Here is a 21,030-nt window from a genome sequence, read left to right as displayed (position 1 = left end):
CATTTTGGATTCCATAACGTCTAGCGGTTGCCCAATTATTGCGTTCGGGAATAAAACCTTATCATTTTTTCCTTTCCTCGTTTGAGGAATATAAAGGTGTCAAATTTCACTTCCGGTTGAGTACAGTACTGTGCAAGACAAGAGACTGGACATAGTAGGGCTGTGTTGTCAATACAGAAATGCTAGTCTCCCAATTTCTCTATTCTTCAATGTTTTTAGAGTGCAGAGGAAGAAAATCTGCGTGGATAAAAATATGAGTGGGATTGTGGAATGAATGAAACAACTAAAAAAAAAAAGGATTACCCATGAGACTAAGCATTTATGTATTGACGTCACAGCCTAACTACCCCAGTCTTCTATCTTGCATGGTGTTGTACCCAATGGGTAGTAAACTTATTTGATGCTTTTATACGCCTCAAACTAGTCTCTTTCGCAGCCGTTCTGTCTCGTCACGCAACGCTCCTGTGGGAGGAGAGTTGCGTGACGAGACAGAACTGCTGCGAGGGACACTAGCCCCAAACATGAAGAAGAAAAATTGATAATTTTTTTTCAATTTTTATACCAGAACAACAATACCATTTGATCAAGCAAATAAAAAAAATCTGTCTATACACTTTACGGTAGTACCCACAAAAATAATTGAAGACAAAATTTAGTTGCTATAAGAAGTACTCCATGGTGACAGATGTCCAATAGTCCTGTTTCGAATTCACCAAGATAAAAGGATAAGAGATGCATTTACATGTATACAGGGTTACCCTCGATTTGAAGTAAAATATTCACAAATACCAGCGAGAAGATGAACTTTTCACAACTCTGTGTATGGTTTTATTTTAGGATTCAGCACTTTCCTGCTAACATTTGTGAATATTTTGCTTCAGGTTGAGGCTAACCCAGTATTAAATTCGAAACTGGACTATTCTTCAGACAACATCACTGTTGAAGGGGAATTTTCATGCAAATTTGATGTCAATTAAAAACCCAAAAATGTTGTCTGTCAACAGAAACAAAACAAAAAAATAATAACAATAATTGTCTAGGTTTGCTATAAATGATCATCCCAGTGCAAGAAACTCTTGATTAGTACCTGTGGCCAGCGACAGACTAGGTCAGAATGGATTGAAACTTGAAAGATGATAGGCTAAACGTTTTTCAAGCTCTCACACTTTTGTTTGCAAAATGTGCTAAAACAGTTGGCTGTTCCTTTCAAGAATTTAGTTGATTTCTCTCCCCTCATTGTTCTATTATTATTTTGTAGCTACTGTAAGTGAAGGTCTTAATACCCCATTTTTTAAAAGAAAAGTTAAAGTTAAAAACAAAAACCATTGGCACTTCTCCTTTCAATTAAATATATGGATAACAAGAATAAAGACAAATGATAAGCATTGATTAACCTTCTTACAGCTGTTAACAATAACATGCAACCTACATCTGTACAGCTGTACACTGTATCGCCTTCAAAAGAGTTGGGTAAACTAAGTTCTTTTTTGGTGTTTGCCAATGATTTGAATTCTGACAAGGTTTCAAGGCAACAGAACCAAGAAATTGACAATTTTATCTGCTGACACATGGTAAACTTTATCAACGTTGATTTCCAAGCTATTTTATCTAAAAGATAGGGCATCATTTTCAGGATATTGTATTTTTGAATGAAAATAATGAAAATCTTGCAAAACAACGATGCATGCAATTGATCGTGAGTTAGCAAATGATAGCATGCAGTGAAATTCAAAAATGCCTTTTCTTTTCGCTTGTTCTACAATGTAGCTCAGAAATCAATTAAAATAAAGTTTTACATATTCTTAGCAAAGTAAAATTCTTAGTTTCTTGCCCTTGGATCTTGTCAATGGCTTCCCTTTGATTGACATCCACCAAAAATAAAAATGCAACTTAATGCGACTCTTTTAAAGGTCGTACATGTGAGTTGCGTGTAAATTGGTAACCAAGTCTGCTACATGAGAAAACGGTAGAGGATAGTGAAAAGAATAAGTACATGTATATTGATCATGGGACTTATGGCTGTGCCTAGTTTTGCTACTGCGATATGTTCTGCACATCTGGAGATACTCGGGTTTCCAAGGGTGCTGCCTACTAATACAGGGATATTTTTGGGCGGTTTAAAACTAGGTGAAGAACGCAGAACTTGGCAAGTGCTCTTGGTATCTAAAAAGAAAATTGGGGGTAATCATGCATTTTTTAGATAATAAAGCTTCAATTTGGAAAAAAAAACTGCCAAACATTGCTTTGTATTTTACAGCTTTTTAGAATAAATGTTGCTTAATTATCCCTAAAAATGTGTGGTTACCCACCATTTTCTTTTTGGATTCTAATAGCTCTTGCTAAGATCTGCTTTTCTTGCATAGTCATAAACCATGCAAAAATACTTCAGTATTAGTAGGCACCATCCTTAAAGGGCTACTTCAGGTTGCTGGCTACATTAACAGTTCTTTTCTAATTAGTTAAAGCAAGCGGAGTAAAGTCCACATTCTATCTGGAAAGGTACTGCTGGAGGTCTGCTTGGAAATCTTCTCAGATAATGAAACTGCAATGTTGGGGACTGTTTACATGAAGGAAGGAAGATCCTACTAGTAGAAAGATCCTCGACGGCAAAACAACTTTTTTGTTTGGTTTACATGCAGAAATTTTGGTCGGGGTGCTTACCACATGGGGAGAAAAGAAAGACAAAATTGTTGCCCTTTAGAAGCTGAATGCCCTACCACTACCATGTTTGTTTTTCTTGTCCCTAGCACTAAAACCTTCCAAGTGAAGGTACATATGTACAATGTAGTTTACTTTGTGCTAGGATCTTCCTATCTCTCAGCTAGGATTTAAGAGGAAGACCTTGATTCAAAAGATCCAAGCACTAACTCTAAGTACAACCTTTTGCATGTAAACTGAATACAGAAAACATGGCGCTAGGATGATCCGCCTTCTAGGATCTTCCTCCTTCCATGTAAACATCCTTACCTAAACAAAGGGTTAAATGACCAGTAAACGGCGCTGTAGGTTGTGGTACATTTCTGTACACATGGCTTATTTTCTTGTGATTCTCTGTGATACAAAGGTCTATCAAGGGTTGACTGACTGAGCAAAGTAGAGGCAATTTTAGCTCAAAGGTTTCTGAATCAAATCCTCAGGCATTGGCTTATTAGCCATCCAAGACAAATACGCGTTCCAAAATATTGCCACCAACTGGACAAAAGCGATGCAGTGCTGAATTGGAACGAAAGTAAAGTTAAGGGTTTGTGTCAGAGGCCATATCTTGTAATTTGTAATCAAAGTCTCCACATAGCGTTCCTGAAGCATCTTCTTAATTTCATCCGGCCTTTTCCCAGCGAGTGTCTCCGTGACGCCAAAAAAGAAGCATATCATAACAGGAGCAAAGAGGCTTTGATCTAAGAGCATCTTTTTGAAGCCCACAGTTTTAGCTGCACCAGGCACAATCCTGTCAAGGGATAGGTACCATGTTCTAAGCACAGGAGCAATAATTAAACCCACCACACCCATACGAGCAGTTCAGACAAAATCATGGTCAGTTCCTTTGTGTTCAACAAGCTGCTGAGTGACAACATCACCAGTGGCTACAAGGACACCTAACGTGCAAGGGCAGAACATTTGAGTTAGAGAATGGAGTATGAATCAAGTAACAATATAATATACTAAGTACAGAATATTGCAGACCATTTACGTTAGAGAATGGAGTATCAGGAGATTGAAGTACATATATGCATTAAGTAACAACATAACACTGTATACTCAGTACAGAATACAGTAATAGCCCACGTATAAGAACCTGCATTGCTCAATTTAGCCTTAATATGTTCTTATATAAATGGTACATGTACTTAAAGCAAATTTAGGCTACCAAGGTTCTTAAAATAGGTTCTTATATTTTCATATGAATTTCATCTGAATATACTATAAATAGTATAAATATCATCTCATAAATCATACAGTATAAATCATTTATCTGTACCATAGAGCAGTGCCTATAGGCAGTTCAGTGCAGGTACAGCATATGTCCTTAACAAAACATAAGAAAGAAATTCATGTTGATACCAAATTCATAACAAGTTCAAGCAATGAGGAGAAATGAAAAACGAAAATAAATTAAAAACTGTATGGCTGTATATATATGCTGTATCTAAAGGATCTATCACTTTAAATGACTTCACATTGACTTGAGAAGGTGAGGCATTGCCCATTGGGAGCTTATGTTGTTTTGATACTTTGCAATTATTTATTTCATTGGGATATATTTTGATATTTTTACATTTAATATTTTGTGATTCTTACATATAGTTGGAGATGGTCAGAAAGCTTTCTTTGATACTGTAGTAGAGTACAGTACTTGTAAATACACAGGGAATTATTTGAATGGTAAGCACAATAGACATACAACATGGTATTAAAGTTTGAAAGATAAAAAAGTTATGGCAAGTTACTTTTAAATAGATGATGATCTTAATTCAGCAGTTTCTACCTATACACTTTTACAGCAACCCCACTGATAAGAACCTAACTTAAAATTTTAGCCTAATTAGGTTCTTATGAATATGTGGAGGGGGCTTAACATGAAAATTTTAGTCTAACAGGTTCTTATACGCGGGCTATTACTGTATTGCAGTTTAAAGGTGTAAATTATCTGTCAGTGAGTTTTTCTCTTCTCACATTTAGTAATATAGTCTGTACATGTACATGTACCACTACTAACTTGTTTGAAGGGGTCACTGAAAAACGGGCACAAGTGATGACGAAAGTTCTACAAATAATTATGCTCTAGATAATTCTAAGCCAAGGCCAACATCTCAGAAATGTAGTTTAATGGTTATTTTGTGCTTTGAGGGCTCGATTTCCATGGTAGCTCAATATGACTTACAGTCTGTAAGCCTTAAAACTTAATCAACACATGAAAGATTTTTTTCTATTCTTTTTTTGCCAAATAAAGAAATCAACCACACATCTGGGCTTTGTTTCTTAAGTTTTTAGCAAAATTTCATAAGTCAATTCATCTAATTCAACCCTTTTGGTGACAACATTAATATGGGACAGACTGTACTACAGTATGTTTTTGGCATGATAACTGATGTAGAACAAATAGTCTCAGATTGTGCCCTTCATTTCGAAAACCTTTTATAAACCATTTCTCATTTGGCATACAGACAGGTTATTGTGTCTGAAACACAGTTCATATTTGCATGCTGATTTATAGGGTTTGAATTTGTCCAACAAGCTTATGATTTTAGCCTGAGACCTAAACCAACTGAAGTGATGCTTGAACTGATTTTTCTTTTTCTCTGTTTAAAGCTAAACAAAACTTTCTAACACCACAAATTTATGGACCAAAGTAAAAAGTTTTTTGGAGAAATTTGAATTTTAAAGGTCAAATCGTCACTTACGCTTGCTTCCATCCGGGTCTTCAATTGATACATTTTCTTGCAGCTTCACACAGTCTCATTGTACTTTTCAGAACTCATTATTAACCAAGTTGGTGCTACAGTATTTGCTTTAAATTGGCAATCACTTCATGACTGTGTTTTACTTTATTAATCAATAATTTCTTAAATCAGCAAGGAAAGCATACACGCATACCTAGAAGATACAATGTACATGTACCAGGCTAAAATTTTTGCAGGTACCACTTCAGGTAATTACATGTCTCTCCATAACTTTTTGTTTTACTCCTTCGGAAGCACATCCTGGATATTCAGAAACAGTGTTGTAGCAGCTGTAGTGAGGGCTCAATGTCAAACTATAGCTCAATAACCAGGGAGGTGGTTGCTCTCCAGTCTTCAGTCAAAGTATGTTTCAGTGAATCTATTTAGGCTGAATTCAGTTCAGCATAGATCTGAATCAATTCAGCTGGGATAAATCAATTTGGGTAGGCCTAAATTCAAAATTTATGTAGCTTATGCGAAGTAGGGATGAATTAAGTTCAGCGTCTGAATCAATTCAGCTGGGAGAAATTAATTTGGGTAGGCCTAAATTCAGTTTTGATGTAGCTTATGCGAAGTACGGCTGAATTAAGTTCAGTGTCTGAATCAATTCAGCTAGGAGAAATTAATTTGGGTAGACCTAAATTCAAATTTTATGTAGCTTATGAGTAGTGATAGATGTTAAAAATTAACCCCATCACTGCCTTCCCCTGCCTTCCCCTGCCTTCCTGCATACTAATAAGTGTCGAGGTTTACTAATGAGCGTCACTCTAGTACAATGAAAACAATAGGCCGGCCCAAACTTGCCCGTTAATAATTAACCCTGATTGGCTTATGAAAAATCTATTCTCGGTTTTCACTTGACGTCACCAAATTCTAGAATTTAAAACTGGGAGGCCTTCAAAATTTTTACCTTCATTCAAGGAAAGATTACCTAAAAATATGTCTGTTCACAATTTTTTAGCTCGATGTCGTGCTTCCTTTTGAAAATAGACCAGTTTCAATTTCCGAGTTTCCATCGTGCGTGACATAAGGAGGACGGCCGTGACAGAGCTTTTCCGTATCTTAAGAATGACTCTTTGGGTGATTTTCAGCATTCTAAACAATTTAAGTTTGAGGAGAAATATTTATCTAAACATTCGAAAATTCACAAGGGCAAACAAACCTCTTTTCTAGCAAAAGTGAACTCCAGATGTTTTTTCGTATTTCTGGCTGCCATGTTTGTGCCCCTCAGAGGGACACAAACATGGCGTCTCCATACTAAGCTCTATAAATTTATGTGGAATATTTTGTCAAATAACTCGAGTACGGAGTGCCGCACAGACCTGACACTTGGACAGATGCCTTATTTATTTATCCTCTATACCATGTCAATTTCTTGACTTCATTCATGGAATGGTTTCGATTTTTTTTTCAATGGCGTGACAGTGAAAACCGAGAATTATATATTTAAAATAAAAGTGCCAATTTTAACGAGAGCGTCATTCCTTCATTCAACTTGAACTCACTGAATGTTAAAAATTAACATTCATAGTGATAGATACTGAACTCGCAGGAAACTTGAAAACTTTGTTCGATTTCGAAACGGTTATCATGAAGATGGCTTTTTTCACCAATGTTATTGATCTTCAAGCTGCCTTGAGCGCTTGTTTAACTGTCCGCGACTGGGAGACCAAACCCGTTTCTCCTATCTATCTCGAGGAAATGAAAAACTATTTAAGCCACGCACCGTTAGTCAGTTAATTATGCGAGTCCACGAGCCTAAAGTTACATATAAATAAGTTCAGTTCTGCTGAAAAACCCCAAGGGACACATTAGTATATAATCAATTTTATATAACTTAACAAGGATCAATTAAAACACGCGACTTATAATTGCTAGCAATAGAACCAGACAAGAGATACAGTTTTAAAAACTTTATTAAAAAACAATGACAAAAAGAGTCAAATACACAGCGATTTGAAAGGAAAAGGAATGAAAATGAATCATTTGACTGACTATTACAAATCCGTTTTTGTTTTTCGTTTTATTTCGAGCAATAATGATTATTCCTTCCGTGTCTACACAATTTTCCTATGGCCTCTAAGCCAACAGTTCAACTTTCTTTGTTTCTTGCGGTTTGTCTTGTTCTTTGTAGTTTTTGCTTTAAAAGAGGCCTCATTTCTCCGATGTCTTGACAGTTCGTACACCGTTTCTTGTGTCTGTACTGGATTGTGATAGTGATTTTTTCCGGAATTATCCACTTCACTTGCGTAAACTACGACTTTAACTTTAGGTTGCAGCTTCGCTTCTTGTAAATACTGTCTTCGCTGTATGTGATCTAACTGATGAACATCCGCGAGATGGTTAGCTAATCTGACAAGGTACTTCGCCCCGCAAGATGGAATCGGACAGTTTCTGCAAACTCTCTTGTAAACCATGTTGACAGTTTGGTGACTGAACACAAATAAAATCTTTTTCGCAAATAGTCAGGTTATATAGAGTGTCAGAAGGGCCAAACACAGACCAGAAAGACCATAACCAGGCCAAACACAGGCCTGAAAGGCCATAACCAGGCCTGAAAGGCCAAAACCACGCCAAAAGGGACAAAAGGAGACAAACGGGCCATTTGTAGTTATATGTTTTTTTTATTATTATTATTACTTTTCTCAGACACACGCGTGGGTGTCGCGCGTCGCTAGTCACGCAACAGCTCTCAACTTTGGAATCATCATCTTTATTTAAAAGTGTCATCACAAATAACAGTGTTTTTAAAATTAAAAAGTTTTGATCTTGCTTTAGAAATTTGTATTTCAAATTTCAGATTTTTTTTAATTTTTTTGTACAAGTTTACTATTATTGTTATTATTTTCAAGTCATCAATCAACACACGTAAAGTTTGCTTGTTTACAGTTTTATTGAAATGCAACAATACAAAGGTCCAGGAAATTAAAAAAAATTCCATAACATTCATAGTAGGTTTAGTCTTGATCTTGCGGAATGGGCTACTTTTCGTATAATCGATTGAGTAAGAATTTTCGCTTATCGATAGCAAGTTCCGTCGTTTCCAACCAATCAAATCCTTCTGTGTCTTTAAGCTCTTTTTGAGTTTCCATCACTTTTTTGAAGGTGGGATCTTTTTTCATTGCACGCATCCATTGTAGATTCTCTAACAGCACTTTTCTCAGCTCCTTTCTGTAAACAGGAACGAAAGCGTTTACGGCTTTACTACGAGCCACATTTTCTGAATCGCCGTTTTCTTGGTATTGATTGATCAAAGCGTTAAGCTGGGTCTTGTGGCGGTTCTCGGCTTCATCAAGAATGCGTGACCACGGCTCTAAGTTTTCTGTTTCTTCTTCTTCTCTTGAAGACTCTGTTCCTTGACTAGAGACTTCGCTTTCTTGAGAGAAATCGCTTTCTTGGGAGAAGTCGCTTTCTTCACTGGCTTCATAATTTCCAGCACCTTGTTGCAGGTATAAGGTATAGTTTGTGCTCGTCATCTTTGGTTTGAACCGCACGCGTTCTGACAGGAAACTAAACTTCAGAAAGTAACGCGTCTGTTTTAAAGAAAATTGATGAAGGCGGGGTTACTATGCGTTCTCCGTCATAAATAAAAGAAGATCAGAAAGGTCATAACCAGGCCAAACACAGGCCTGAAAGGCCGTAACCAGGTCTGAAAGGCCAAAACCACACCAAAAGGGACAAAAGGGGACAAACAGGCCATTTCTAGTCATGTGTCTTTATTTTTCTCAGACACACGCGTGGGTGTCGCGCGTCGCTAAGTTTTAATTGCCTTATAAGCTCTCTGTGATAATTCCCTTGTTCCGTTCAGGGTTTTGAAACAGGTCGCTAATAGTTTCCGATATTCTATTTCAATATCACTATTCTTCACTTTTCCGAGGGTGTTTGGGGTTCCAACAGTAAACTTGCTGGCCATGTTGTTAAGGAACTGACGGTCTGAAAATCGAAGTGGACGAAGATTGCGCATAAAATAGCTTGCGTGTAGCCAGTTCAGTTATTGTTATAGACACTGACTCTGGGAATACCCAATCAGAGTAGGTGTTGGATATGACTTATTGTTTCTCAAACAAAAGACACACGAGATAATTCACATGCAAATTTTAGAGCTCCAGTCAAAGATTTGTTAAACATAATTAGTGACTAACGCGGTGTAAAGATGAATAAAACTTTATTTCACTTCAAAACTTTAAAAATCTTTCAAAGGATCTCAAGACAGCTCTATTTCTACAAAGACGGTAATGCAATATTTTTAATTTGAACAAACAGAAAGATAAGTATTTACAAGAGGCGAAACTGCAACCTGAAGTTAAAGTCGTAGTTTACGAAAGTGAAGCGGATAATTCCGGAAAAAATCACTATCACAATCCAGTACAGACACAAGAAACGGTGTACGAACTGTCAAGACATCGGAGAAATGAAGCCTCTTTTAAAGCAAAAACTAAAAGACCGACTACAAAGAACAAGACAAACCGCAAGAAACAAAGAAAGTCGAACTGTTGCCTTAGAGGCCATAGGAAAATTGTGTAGACACGGAAGGAATAATTATTATTGCTCGAAATAAAACGAAAAACAAAAACGGATTTGCAATAGTCAGTCAAATGATTCATTTTCATTCCTTTTCCTTTCAAATCGCTGTGTATTTGACTCTTTTTGTCATTGTTTTTTCATAAAGTTTTTAAAACGGTATCTCTTGACTGGTTCTATTGCTAGCAATAATTGCACGCAACTTATAATTATTATAAGTCGCGTGTTTTAATCGATCCTTGTTAAGTTATATAAAATTGATTATATACTAATGCGTCCCTTGGGGTTTTTCAGCAGAACTGAACTTATTTATATGCAACTTTAGGCTCGTGGACCCGCATAATTAACTGACTAACAATGCGTGACTTAAATAGTTTTTCATTTCCTCGAGATAGATAGGAGAAACGGGTTTGGTCTCCCAGTCGCGGACATTTAAACAAGCGCTCCAGGCAGCTTGAAGATCAATAACATTGGTGAAAAAAGCCATCTTCAACAGTACTAACGTTTTAAAAATCGAAAAAAGTTTTCCCAGCGAGTTCAAGTTAAATGAAGAAATGACGCTTTCGTTAAAATTGGCGCTTTTATTTTAAATATATAAATATAGATTTTTCATAAGCCAATCAGGGTTAATTATTAACGGGCAAGTTTGAGCCGGCCTATTGTTTTCATTGTACTAGAGTGACGCTCATTAGTAAACCTCTACACTTATTAGTATGCAGGAAGGAAGGGGAAGGCAGTGATGGGGTTAATTTTTAACATCTATCACTACTCTTATGCAAAGTACGGCTGAATTAAGTTCAGCGTCTGAATCAATTCAGCTGAAAGAAATTAATTTGGGTAGGCCTAAAATTCAAATTTGATGTAGTTTATAAGAAGTACGGCTGAATTAAGTTCAGCGTCTGAATCAATTCAACTAAGAGAAATTAATTTGGGTAGGCCTAAATTCAAATTTGATGTAGCTTATGCGAAGTAGGGATGAATTAAGTTCAGCGTCTGAATCACTTCAGCTGGGAGAAATTAATTTGGGTAGGCCTAAATTCAAATTTGATGTAGCTTATGCGAAGTACGGCTGAATTAAGTTCAGCGTCTAAATCAATTCAGCTGGTAGAAATTAATTTGGGTAGGCCTAAATTCAAATTTTATGTAGCTTATGCGAAGTAGGGATAAATTAAGTTCAACGTCTGAATCAATTCAGCTTGGAGAAATTAATTTGGTTAGACCTAAATTCAAATTTTATGTAACTTATGCAAAGTACGGCTGAATTAAGTTCAGCGTCTGAATCAATTCAGCTGGGAGAAATTAATTTGGGTAAGCCTAAATTCAAATTTGATGTAGCTTATGCGAAGTACGGCTGATTTAAGTTCAGCGTCTGAATCAATTCACCTGAAAGAAATTAATTTGGGTAGGCCTAAATTCAAATTTTATGTAGCTTATGCGAAGCACTGCTGAATTTAGTGCAGCGTCTCAATCAATACAGCTAGGAGAAATTAATTTGGGTAGACCTAAATTCAAATTTTATGTAGCTTAGGCAAAGTACGGCTGAAATAAGTTCAGCGTCTGAATCAATTCAGCTGGGAGATATTAATTTGGGTAGGCCTAAATTCAAATTTGATGTAGCTTATGCGAAGTAGGGATGAATTAAGTTCAGCGTCTGAATCAATTCAGCTAAGAGAAATTAATTTGGGTAGGCCTAAATTCAAATTTTATGTAGCTTATGCGAAGTAGGGATGAATTAAGTTCAGCGTCTGAATCAATTCAGCTGGGAGAAATTAATTTGGGTAGGCCTAAATTCAAATTTTATGTACCTTATGCCAAGTACGGCTGAATTAAGTTCAGCGTCTAAATCAATTCAGCTGGGAGAAATTAATTTGGGTAGGCCTAAATTCAAATTTGATGTAGCTTATGCGAAGTACGGCTGATTTAAGTTCAGCGTCTGAATCAATTCACCTGAAAAAAATTAATTTGGGTAGGCCTAAATTCAAATTTAATGTAGCTTATGCGAAGCACTGCTGATTTTAGTGCAGCGTCTGAATCAATACAGCTAGGAGAAATTAATTTGGGTAGACCTAAATTCAAATTTTAAGTAGCTTAGGCAAAGTACGGCTGAAATAAGTTCAGCGTCTAAATCAATTCAGCTAAGAGAAATTAATTTGGGTAGGCCTAAATTCAAATTTTATGTAGCTTATGCGAAGTAGGCATGAATTAAGTTCAGCGTCAAAATCAATTCAGCTGGGAGAAATAAATTTGGGTAGGCCTAAATTCAAATTTTATGTAGGTTATGCAAAGTAGGGATGAATTAAGTTCAGCGTCTGAATCAATTCAGCTGGGAGAAATTAATTTGGGTAGACCTGAATTCAAATTTTATGTAGCTTATGCAAAGTACGGCTGAATTAAGTTCAGCGTCTGAATCAATTCAGCTGGGAGAAAATAATTTGGGTAGGCCTAAATTGAAATTTCATGTAGCTTATGCGAAGTACGGCTTAATTAAGTTCAGCGTCTAAATCAATTCAGCTGAAAGAAATTAAATTGGGTAGGCCTAAATTCAAATTTGATGTAGCTTCTGCGAAGTAGGGATGAATTAAGTACAGCGTCTGAATCAATTCAGCTGGGAGAAATTAATTTGGGTAGGCCTAAATTCAAATTTGATGTAGCTTATGCGAAGTACGGCTGAATTAAGTTCAGCGTCTGAATCAATTCAGCTGGGAGAAATTAATTTGGGTAGGCCTAAATTCAAATTTTATGTACCTTATGCCAAGTACGGCTGAATTAAGTTCAACGTCTAAATCAATTCAGCTGGGAGAAATTAATTTGGGTAGGCCTAAATTCAAATTTGATGTAGCTTATGCGAAGTACGGCTGATTTAAGTTCAGCGTCTGAATCAATTCACCTGAAAAAAATTCATTTGGGTAGGCCTAAATTCAAATTTAATGTAGCTTATGCGAAGCACTGCTGATTTTAGTGCAGCGTCTGAATCAATACAGCTAGGAGAAATTAATTTGGGTAGACCTAAATTCAAATTTTATGTAGCTTATGCAAAGTACGGCTGAAATAAGTTCAGCGTCTAAATCAATTCAGCTAAGAGAAATTAATTTGGGTAGGCCTAAATTCAAATTTGATGTAGCTTATGCGAAGTAGGCATGAATTAAGTTCAGCGTCAAAATCAATTCAGCTGGGAGAAATTAATTTGGGGAGACCTGAATTCAAATTTTATGTAGCTTATGCAAAGTACGGCTGAATTAAGTTCAGCGTCTGAATCAATTCAGCTGGGAGAAATTAATTTGGGTAGGCCTAAATTGAAATTTCATGTAGCTTATGCGAAGTATGGCTTAATTAAGTTCAGCGTCTAAATCAATTCAGCTGAAAGAAATTAAATTGGGTAGGCCTAAATTCAAATTTGATGTAGCTTCTGCGAAGTAGGGATGAATTAAGTACAGCGTCTGAATCAATTCAGCTGGGAGAAATTAATTTGGGTAGGCCTAAATTCAAATTTGATGTAGCTTATGCGAAGTACGGCTGAATTAATTTCAGCGTCTGAATCAATTCAGCTGGGAGAAATTAATTTGGGTAGGTCTAAATTCAAATTTTAGGTAGCTTATTGGAAGTACGGCCGAATTAAGTTGAGTGTCTAAATCAATTCAGCTGAAAGAAATTAAATTGGGTAGGCCTAAATTCAAATTTGATGTAGCTTCTGCGAAGTAGGGATGAATTAAGTTCAGCGTCTGAATGAATTAAGGTGGGAGAAATTAATTTGGGTAGGCCTAAATTCAAATTTGATGTAACTTATGCGAAGTACGGCTGAATTAAGTTCAGCGTCTGAATCAATTCAGCTGGGAGAAATTAATTTGGGTAGGCCTAAATTCAAATTTGATGTAGCTTACGCGAAGTAGGGATGAATTAAGTACAGCGTCTGAATCAATTCAGCTGGGAGAAATTAATTTCGGTAAGCCTAAATTCAAATTTGATGTAGCTTATGCGAAGTACGGTTGAGTTAAGTTCAGCGTCTGAATCAATTCAGCAGGTAGAAATGAATTTGGGTAGGTCTAAATTCAAATTTTAGGTAGCTTATTGGAAGTACGGCCGAATTAAGTTGAGTGTCTAAATCAATTCAGCTGGGAGAAATTAATTTGGGTAGGCCTAAATTCAAATTTGATGTAGCTTATGCGAAGTAGGGATGAAATAAGTTCAGCGTCTGAATCAATTCAGCTGGGAGAAATTAATTTGGGTAGGCCTAAATTCAAATTTTATGTAGCTTATGCGAAGTAGGGATGAATTAAGTACAGCGTCTGAATCAATTCAGCTGGGAGAAATTAATTTCGGTAGGCCTAAATTCAAATTTGATGTAGCTTATGCGAAGTACGGCTGAATTAACTTCAGCGTCTGAATCAATTCAGCTGGGAGAAATTAATTTGGGTAGGCCTAAATTCAAATTTGATGTAGCTTACGCGAAGTAGGGATGAATTAAGTACAGCGTCTGAATCAATTCAGCTGGGAGAAATTAATTTCGGTAAGCCTAAATTCAAATTTGATGTACCTTATGCGAAGTACGGTTGAGTTAAGTTCAGCGTCTGAATCAATTCAGCAGGTAAAAATGAATTTGGGTAGGTCTAAATTCAAATTTTAGGTAGCTTATTGGAAGTACGGCCGAATTAAGTTGAGTGTCTAAATCAATTCAGCTGGGAGAAATTAATTTGGGTAGGCCTAAATTCAAATTTGATGTAGCTTATGCGAAGTAGGGATGAATTAAGTTCAGCGTCTGAATCAATTCAGCTGGGAGAAATTAATTTGGGTAGACCTAAATTCAAATTTTATGTAGCTTATGCAAAGTACGGCTGAATTAAGTTGAGCGTTTAAATCAATTCAGCTAGGAGAAATTAATTTGGGTAGGCCTAAATTCAAATTTGATGTAGCTTATGTGAAGTAGAGATGAATTAAGTTCAGCGTCTGAATCAATTCAGCTGGGAGAAATTAATTTGGGTAGGCTTAAATTCAAATTTTATGTAGCTCATGCGAAGTAGGAATGAATGAAGTTTAGCGTCTGAATCAATTCAGCTGGGAGAAATTAATTTGGGTAGGCCTAAATTCAAATTTGATGTAGCTTATGCGAAGTAGGGATGAATTAAGTCCAGCGTCTAAATCAATTCAGCTGGGAGAAATTAATTTGGGTAGGCCTAAATTCAAATTTGATGTAGCTCATGCGAAGTAGGGATGAATTAAGTTCAGCGTCTAAATCAATTCAGCTGGGAGAAATTAATTTGGGTAGACCTAAATTCAAATTTTATGTAGCTTATGCAAAGTGCGGCTGAATTAAGTTGAGCGTCTAAATCAATTTAGCTGGGAGAAATTAATTTGGGTAGGCCTAAATTCAAATTTGATGTAGCTTATGCGAAGTAGGGATGAATTAAGTTCAGCGTGTGAATCAATTCAGCTGCGAGAAATTAATTTGGGTAGACCTAAATTCAAATTTTATGTAGCTTATGCAAAGTACGTCTGAATTAAGTTGAGCGTCTAAATCAATTGAGCTGGGAGAAATTAATTTGGGTAGGCCTAAATTCAAATTTGATGTAGCTTATGCGAAGTAGGGATGAATTAAGTTCAGCGTCTGAATCAATTTAGCTGGGAGAAATTAATTTGGGTAGGCCTAAATTCAAATTTTATGTAGCTTATGCGAAGTAGGGATGAATGAAGTTTAGCGTCTGAATCAATTTAGCTGGGAGAAATTAATTTGGGTAGGCCTAAATTTAAATTTTATGTAGCTTATGCGAAGTAGGGATGAATTAAGTTCAGCGTCTAAATCAATTCAGCTGGGAGAAATTAATTTGGGTAGGCCTAAATTCAAATTTGATGTAGCTTATGCGAAGTACGGCTGATTTAAGTTCAGCGTCTGAATCAATTCACCTGAAAGAAATTAATTTGGGTAGACCTAAATTCAAATTTTATGTAGCTTAGGCAAAGTACGGCTCAAATAAGTTCAGCGTCTGAATCAATTCAGCTGGGAGAAATTAATTTAGGTGGGCCTAAATTCAAATTTGATGTAGCTTATGCGAAGTAGGGATGAATTAAGTTCAGCGTCTGAATCAATTCAGCTGAGGGAAATTAATTTGGGTAGGCCTAACTTCAAATTTTATGTAGCTTATGCGAAGTAGGGATGAATTAAGTTCAGCGTCTGAATCAATTCAGCTGAGGGAAATTAATTTGGGTAGGCCTAACTTCAAATTTTATGTAGCTTATGCGAAGTAGGGATGAATTAAGTTCAGCGTCTGAATCAATTCAGCTGGGAGAAATTAATTTGGGTAGGCCTAAATTCAAATTTTATGTACCTTATGCCAAGTACGGCTGAATTAAGTTCAGCGTCTAAATCAATTGAGCTGGGAGAAATTAATTTGGGTAGGCCTAAATTCAAATTTGATGTAGCTTATGCGAAGTACGGCTGATTTAATTTCAGCGTCTGAATCAATTCACCTGAAAAAAATTTAATTTGGGTAGCCCTAAATTCAAATTTAATGTAGCTTATGCGAAGCACTGCTGATTTTTGTGCAGCGTCTGAATCAATACAGCTAGGAGAAATTAATTTGGGTAGACCTAAATTCAAATTTTATGTAGCTTAGGCAAAGTACGGCTGAAATAAGTTCAGCGTCTGAATCAATTCAGCTGGGAGAAATTAATTTGGGTAGGCCTAAATTCAAATTTGATGTAGCTTATGCGAAGTAGGGATGAATTAAGTTCAGCGTCTCAATCAATTCAGCTGGGAGAAATAAATTTGGGTAGGCCTAAATTCAAATTTTATGTAGGTTATGCAAAGTAGGGATGAATTAAGTTCAGCGTCTGAATCAATTCAGTTGGAAGAAATTAATTTGGGTACACCTGAATTCAAATTTTATGTAGCTTATGCAAAGTACGGCTGAATTAAGTTCAGCGTCTGAATCAATTCAGCTGGGAGAAATTAATTTGGGTAGGCCTAAATTGAAATTTCATGTAGCTTATGCGAAGTACGGCTTAATTAAGTTCAGCGTCTAAATCAATTCAGCTAAAAGAAATTAAATTGGGTAGGGCTAAATTCAAATTTGATGTAGCTTCTGCAAAGTAGGGATGAATTAAGTACAGCGTCTGAATCAATTCAGCTGGGAGAAATTAATTTGGGTAGGCCTAAATTCAAATTTGATGTAGCTTATGCGAAGTACGGCTGAATTAAGTTCAGCGTCTGAATCAATTCAGCTGGGAGAAATTAAATTGGGTAGGCCTAAATTCAAATTTGATGTAGCTTATGCGAAGTACGGCTGAATTTAGTTCAGCGTCTGAATTAATTCAGCTGGGAGAAATTAATATGGGTAGGCCTAAATTGAAATTTCATGTAGCTTATGCGAAGTACGGCTTAATTAAGTTCAGCGTCTAAATCAATTCAGCTGAAAGAAATTAAATTGGGTAGGCCTAAATTCAAATTTCATGTACCTTCTGCGAAGCACTGCTGAATTAAGTTCAGCGTCTGAATGAATTAAGGTGGGAGAAATTAATTTGGGTAGGCCTAAATTCAATTTTGATGTAACTTATGCGAAGTACGGCTGAATTAAGTTCAGCGTCTGAATCAATTCAGCTGGGAGAAATTAATTGGGGTAGGCCTAAATTCAAATTTTATGTAGCTTATGCGAAGTAGGGATGAATTAAGTACAGCGTCTGAATCAATTTAGCTGGAAGAAATTAATTTTGGTAGGCCTAAATTCAAATTTTATGTAGCTTATGCGAAGTAGGGATGAATTAAGTACAGCGTCTGAATCAATTCAACTGGGAGAAATTAATTTCGGTAGGTTTAAATTCAAATTTGATGTAACTTATGCGAAGTACGGCTGAGTTAAGTTCAGCGTCTGAATCAATTCAGCAGGTAGAAATGAATTTGGGTAGGCCTAAATTCAAATTTTAGGTAGCTTATTAGAAGTACGGCCGAATTAAGTTGAGTGTCTAAATCAATTCAGCTGGGAGAAATTAATTTGGGTAGACCTAAATTCAAATTTGATGTACCTTATGCGAAGTAGGGATAAATTATGTTCAGCGTCTGAATCAATTTAGCTGGGAGAAATTAACTTGGGTAGGCCTAAATTCAAATTTGATGTAGCTTATGCGAAGTACGGCTAAATTTAGTTCAGCGTCTGAATCAATTCAGCTGGGAGAAATTAATTTGGGTAAGCCTAAATTCAAATTTGATGTACCTTATGCAAAGTAGTGATGAATTAAGTTCAGCGTCTCAATCAATTAAGCTGGGAGAAATTAATTTGGGTAGTCCTAAATTTAAATTTTATCTAGCTTATGGGAAGTAGGGATGAATTAAGTACAGCGTCTGAATCAATTCAGCTGGGAGAAATTAATTTGGGTAGGACTAAATTCAAATTTGATGTAGCTTATGCGAAGTACGACTGAGTTAAGTTCAGCGTCTGAATCAATTCAGCAGGTAGAAATCAATTTGGGTAGGCCTAAATTCAAATTTGTTATAGCTTATGAGAAGCACCGCTGACTTGAGTTCAGCGTCTAAATCAATTCAGCTAGGAGAAATTAATTTGGGTAGACCCAAATTCAAATTTTATGTAGCTTATACAAAGTACGGCTGAATTAAGTTGAGCGTCTAAATCAATTCAGCTGGGAGAAATTAATTTCGGTAGGCCTAAATTCAAATTTGATGTAGCTTATGCGAAGTAGGGATGAATTAAGTTAAGGGTCTAAATCAATTCAGCTGGGAGAAATTAATTTGGGTAGGCCTAAATTCAAATTTGATGTAGCTTATGAGAAGTAGGGATGAATTAAGTTTAGCGTCTGAATCAATTCAGCTGGGAGAAATTAATTTGGGTAGGCCTAAATTCAAATTTGATGTAGCTTATGCGAAGTACGGCTGAATTTAGTTTAGCGTCTGAATCAATTCAGCTGGGAGAAATTAATTTGGGTAGGCCTAAATTTCAATTTTATGTAGCTTATGCGAAGTAAAGATGACTTAAGTCCAGCGTCTAAATCAATTCAGCTGGGAGAAATTAATTTGGGTAGGCCTAAATTTAAATTTGATGTAGCTCATGCGAAGTAAAGATGAATTAAGTTCAGCGTCTAAATCAATTCAGCTGGGAGAAATTAATTTGGGTAGACCTAAATTTAAATTTTATGTAGCTTATGCAAAGTACGGCTGATTTAAGTTGAGCGTCTAAATCAATTCAGCTGGGAGAAATTAATTTGGGTAGGCCTAAATTCAAATTTGATGTAGCTTATGCGAAGTAGGGATGAATTAAGTTCAGCGTCTAAATCAATTCAGCTGGGAGAAATTAATTTCGGTAGACCTAAATTCAAATTTTATGTAGCTTATGCAAAGTACGGCTGAATTAAGTTGAGCGTCTAAATCAATTCAGCTAGGAGAAATTAATTTGGGTAGGCCTAAATTCAAATTTGATGTAGCTTATGCGAAGTAGAGATGAATTAAGTTTAGCGTCTGAATCAATTCAGCTGGGAGAATTTAATTTGGGTAGGCCTAAATTCAAATTTTATGTAGCTTATGCGAAGTAGGAATGAATGAAGTTTAGCGTCTGAATCAATTCAGCTGGGAGAAATTAATTTGGGTAGGCATAAATTCAAATTTGATGTAGGTTATGCGAAGTAGGGATGAATTAAGTCCAGCGTCTAAATCAATTCAGCTGGGAGAAATTAATTTGGGTAGGCTTAAATTCAAATTTGATGTAGCTCATGCGAAGTAGGGATGAATTAAGCTCAGCGTCTAAATCAATTCAGCTGGGAGAAATTAATTTGGGTAGACCTAAATTCAAATTTTATGTAGCTTATGCAAAGTACGGCTGAATTAAGTTGAGCGTCTAAATCAATTCAGCTGGGAGAAATTAATTTGGGTAGGCCTAAATTCAAATTTGATGTAGCTTATGCGAAGTAGCGATGAATTAAGTTCAGCGTCTGAATCAATTCAGCTGGGAGAATTTAATTTGGGTAGGCCTAAATTTAAATTTTATGTAGCTTATGCGAAGTAGGGATGAATTAAGTTCAGCGTCTAAATCAATTCAGCTGGGAGAAATTAATTTGGGTAGGCCTAAATTCAAATTTGATGTAGCTTATGCGAAGTAGGGATGAATTAAGTTCAGCGTCTGAATCAATTCAGCTTGGAGAAATTAATTTGGGTAGACCTAAATTCAAATTTTATGTAGCTTATGCAAAGTACGGCTGAATTAAGTTGAGCGTCTAAATCAATTCAGCTGGGAGAAATTAATTTGGGTAGGCCTAAATTCAAATTTGATGTAGCTTATGCGAAGTAGGGATGAATTAAGTTCAGCGTCTGAATCAATTCAGGTGGGAGAAATTAATTTGGGTAGGCCTAAATTCAAATTTGATGTAGCTTATGCGAAGTAGGGATGAAGGAAGTTTAGCGTCTGAATAAATTCAGCTGGGAGAAATTAATTTGGGTAGGCCTAATTTCAAATTTGATGTAGCTTATGCGAAGTACGGCTTAATCTAGTTCAGCGTCTGAATCAATTCAGCTGGGAGAATTTAATTTGGGTAGGCCTAAATTCAAATTTTATGTAGCTTATGCGAAGTAGGGATGAATTAAGTTCAGCGTCTAAATCAATTCAGCTGGGAGAAATTAATTTGGGTAGGCCTAAATTCAAATTTGATGTAGCCTATGCGAAGTAGGGATGAATTAAGTACAGCGTCTGAATCAATTCAGCTGGGAGAAATTAATTTGGGTAGGACTAAATTCAAATTTGATGTAGCTTATGCGAAGTACGACTGAGTTAAGTTCAGCGTCTGAATCAATTCAGCAGGTAGAAATCAATTTGGGTAGGCCTAAATTCAAATTTGTTATAGCTTATGAGAAGCACCGCTGACTTGAGTTCAGCGTCTAAATCAATTCAGCTAGGAGAAATTAATTTAGGTAGACCCAAATTCAAATTTTATGTAGCTCATACAAAGTACGGCTGAATTAAGTTGAGCGTCTAAATCAATTCAGCTGGGAGAAATTAATTTCGGTAGGCCTAAATTCAAATTTGATGTAGCTTATGCGAAGTAGGGATGAATTAAGTTAAGCGTCTAAATCAATTCAGCTAGG

At 36.2% G+C, this 21,030-nt stretch overlaps 1 pseudogene across 1 annotated transcript in view; it reads right to left on the bottom strand.

Annotated features, from left to right (window-relative positions):
• Window positions 1–352: 352 nt before the first annotated feature.
• Window positions 353–21,030, bottom strand: part of LOC146482797 (mitochondrial inner membrane protein Mpv17-like) — a 49,269-nt pseudogene continuing 28,591 nt past the window's right edge. Inside the window, exon 2 of the transcript XR_014864038.1 lies at window positions 353–3,593. The product of XR_014864038.1 is annotated as a mitochondrial inner membrane protein Mpv17-like (transcript). The remainder of the gene's footprint in view (window positions 3,594–21,030) is intronic.

This window comes from Pavona decussata, unplaced genomic scaffold, assembly GCF_977016875.1.
Source record: "Pavona decussata unplaced genomic scaffold, jaPavDecu1.1 SCAFFOLD_43, whole genome shotgun sequence".
NCBI classification, from domain to species: domain Eukaryota; kingdom Metazoa; phylum Cnidaria; class Anthozoa; order Scleractinia; family Agariciidae; genus Pavona; species Pavona decussata.
The sequence above is the reverse complement of the archived record's forward strand: the minus strand, read 5'-3'. Positions and strand labels throughout refer to the sequence as shown.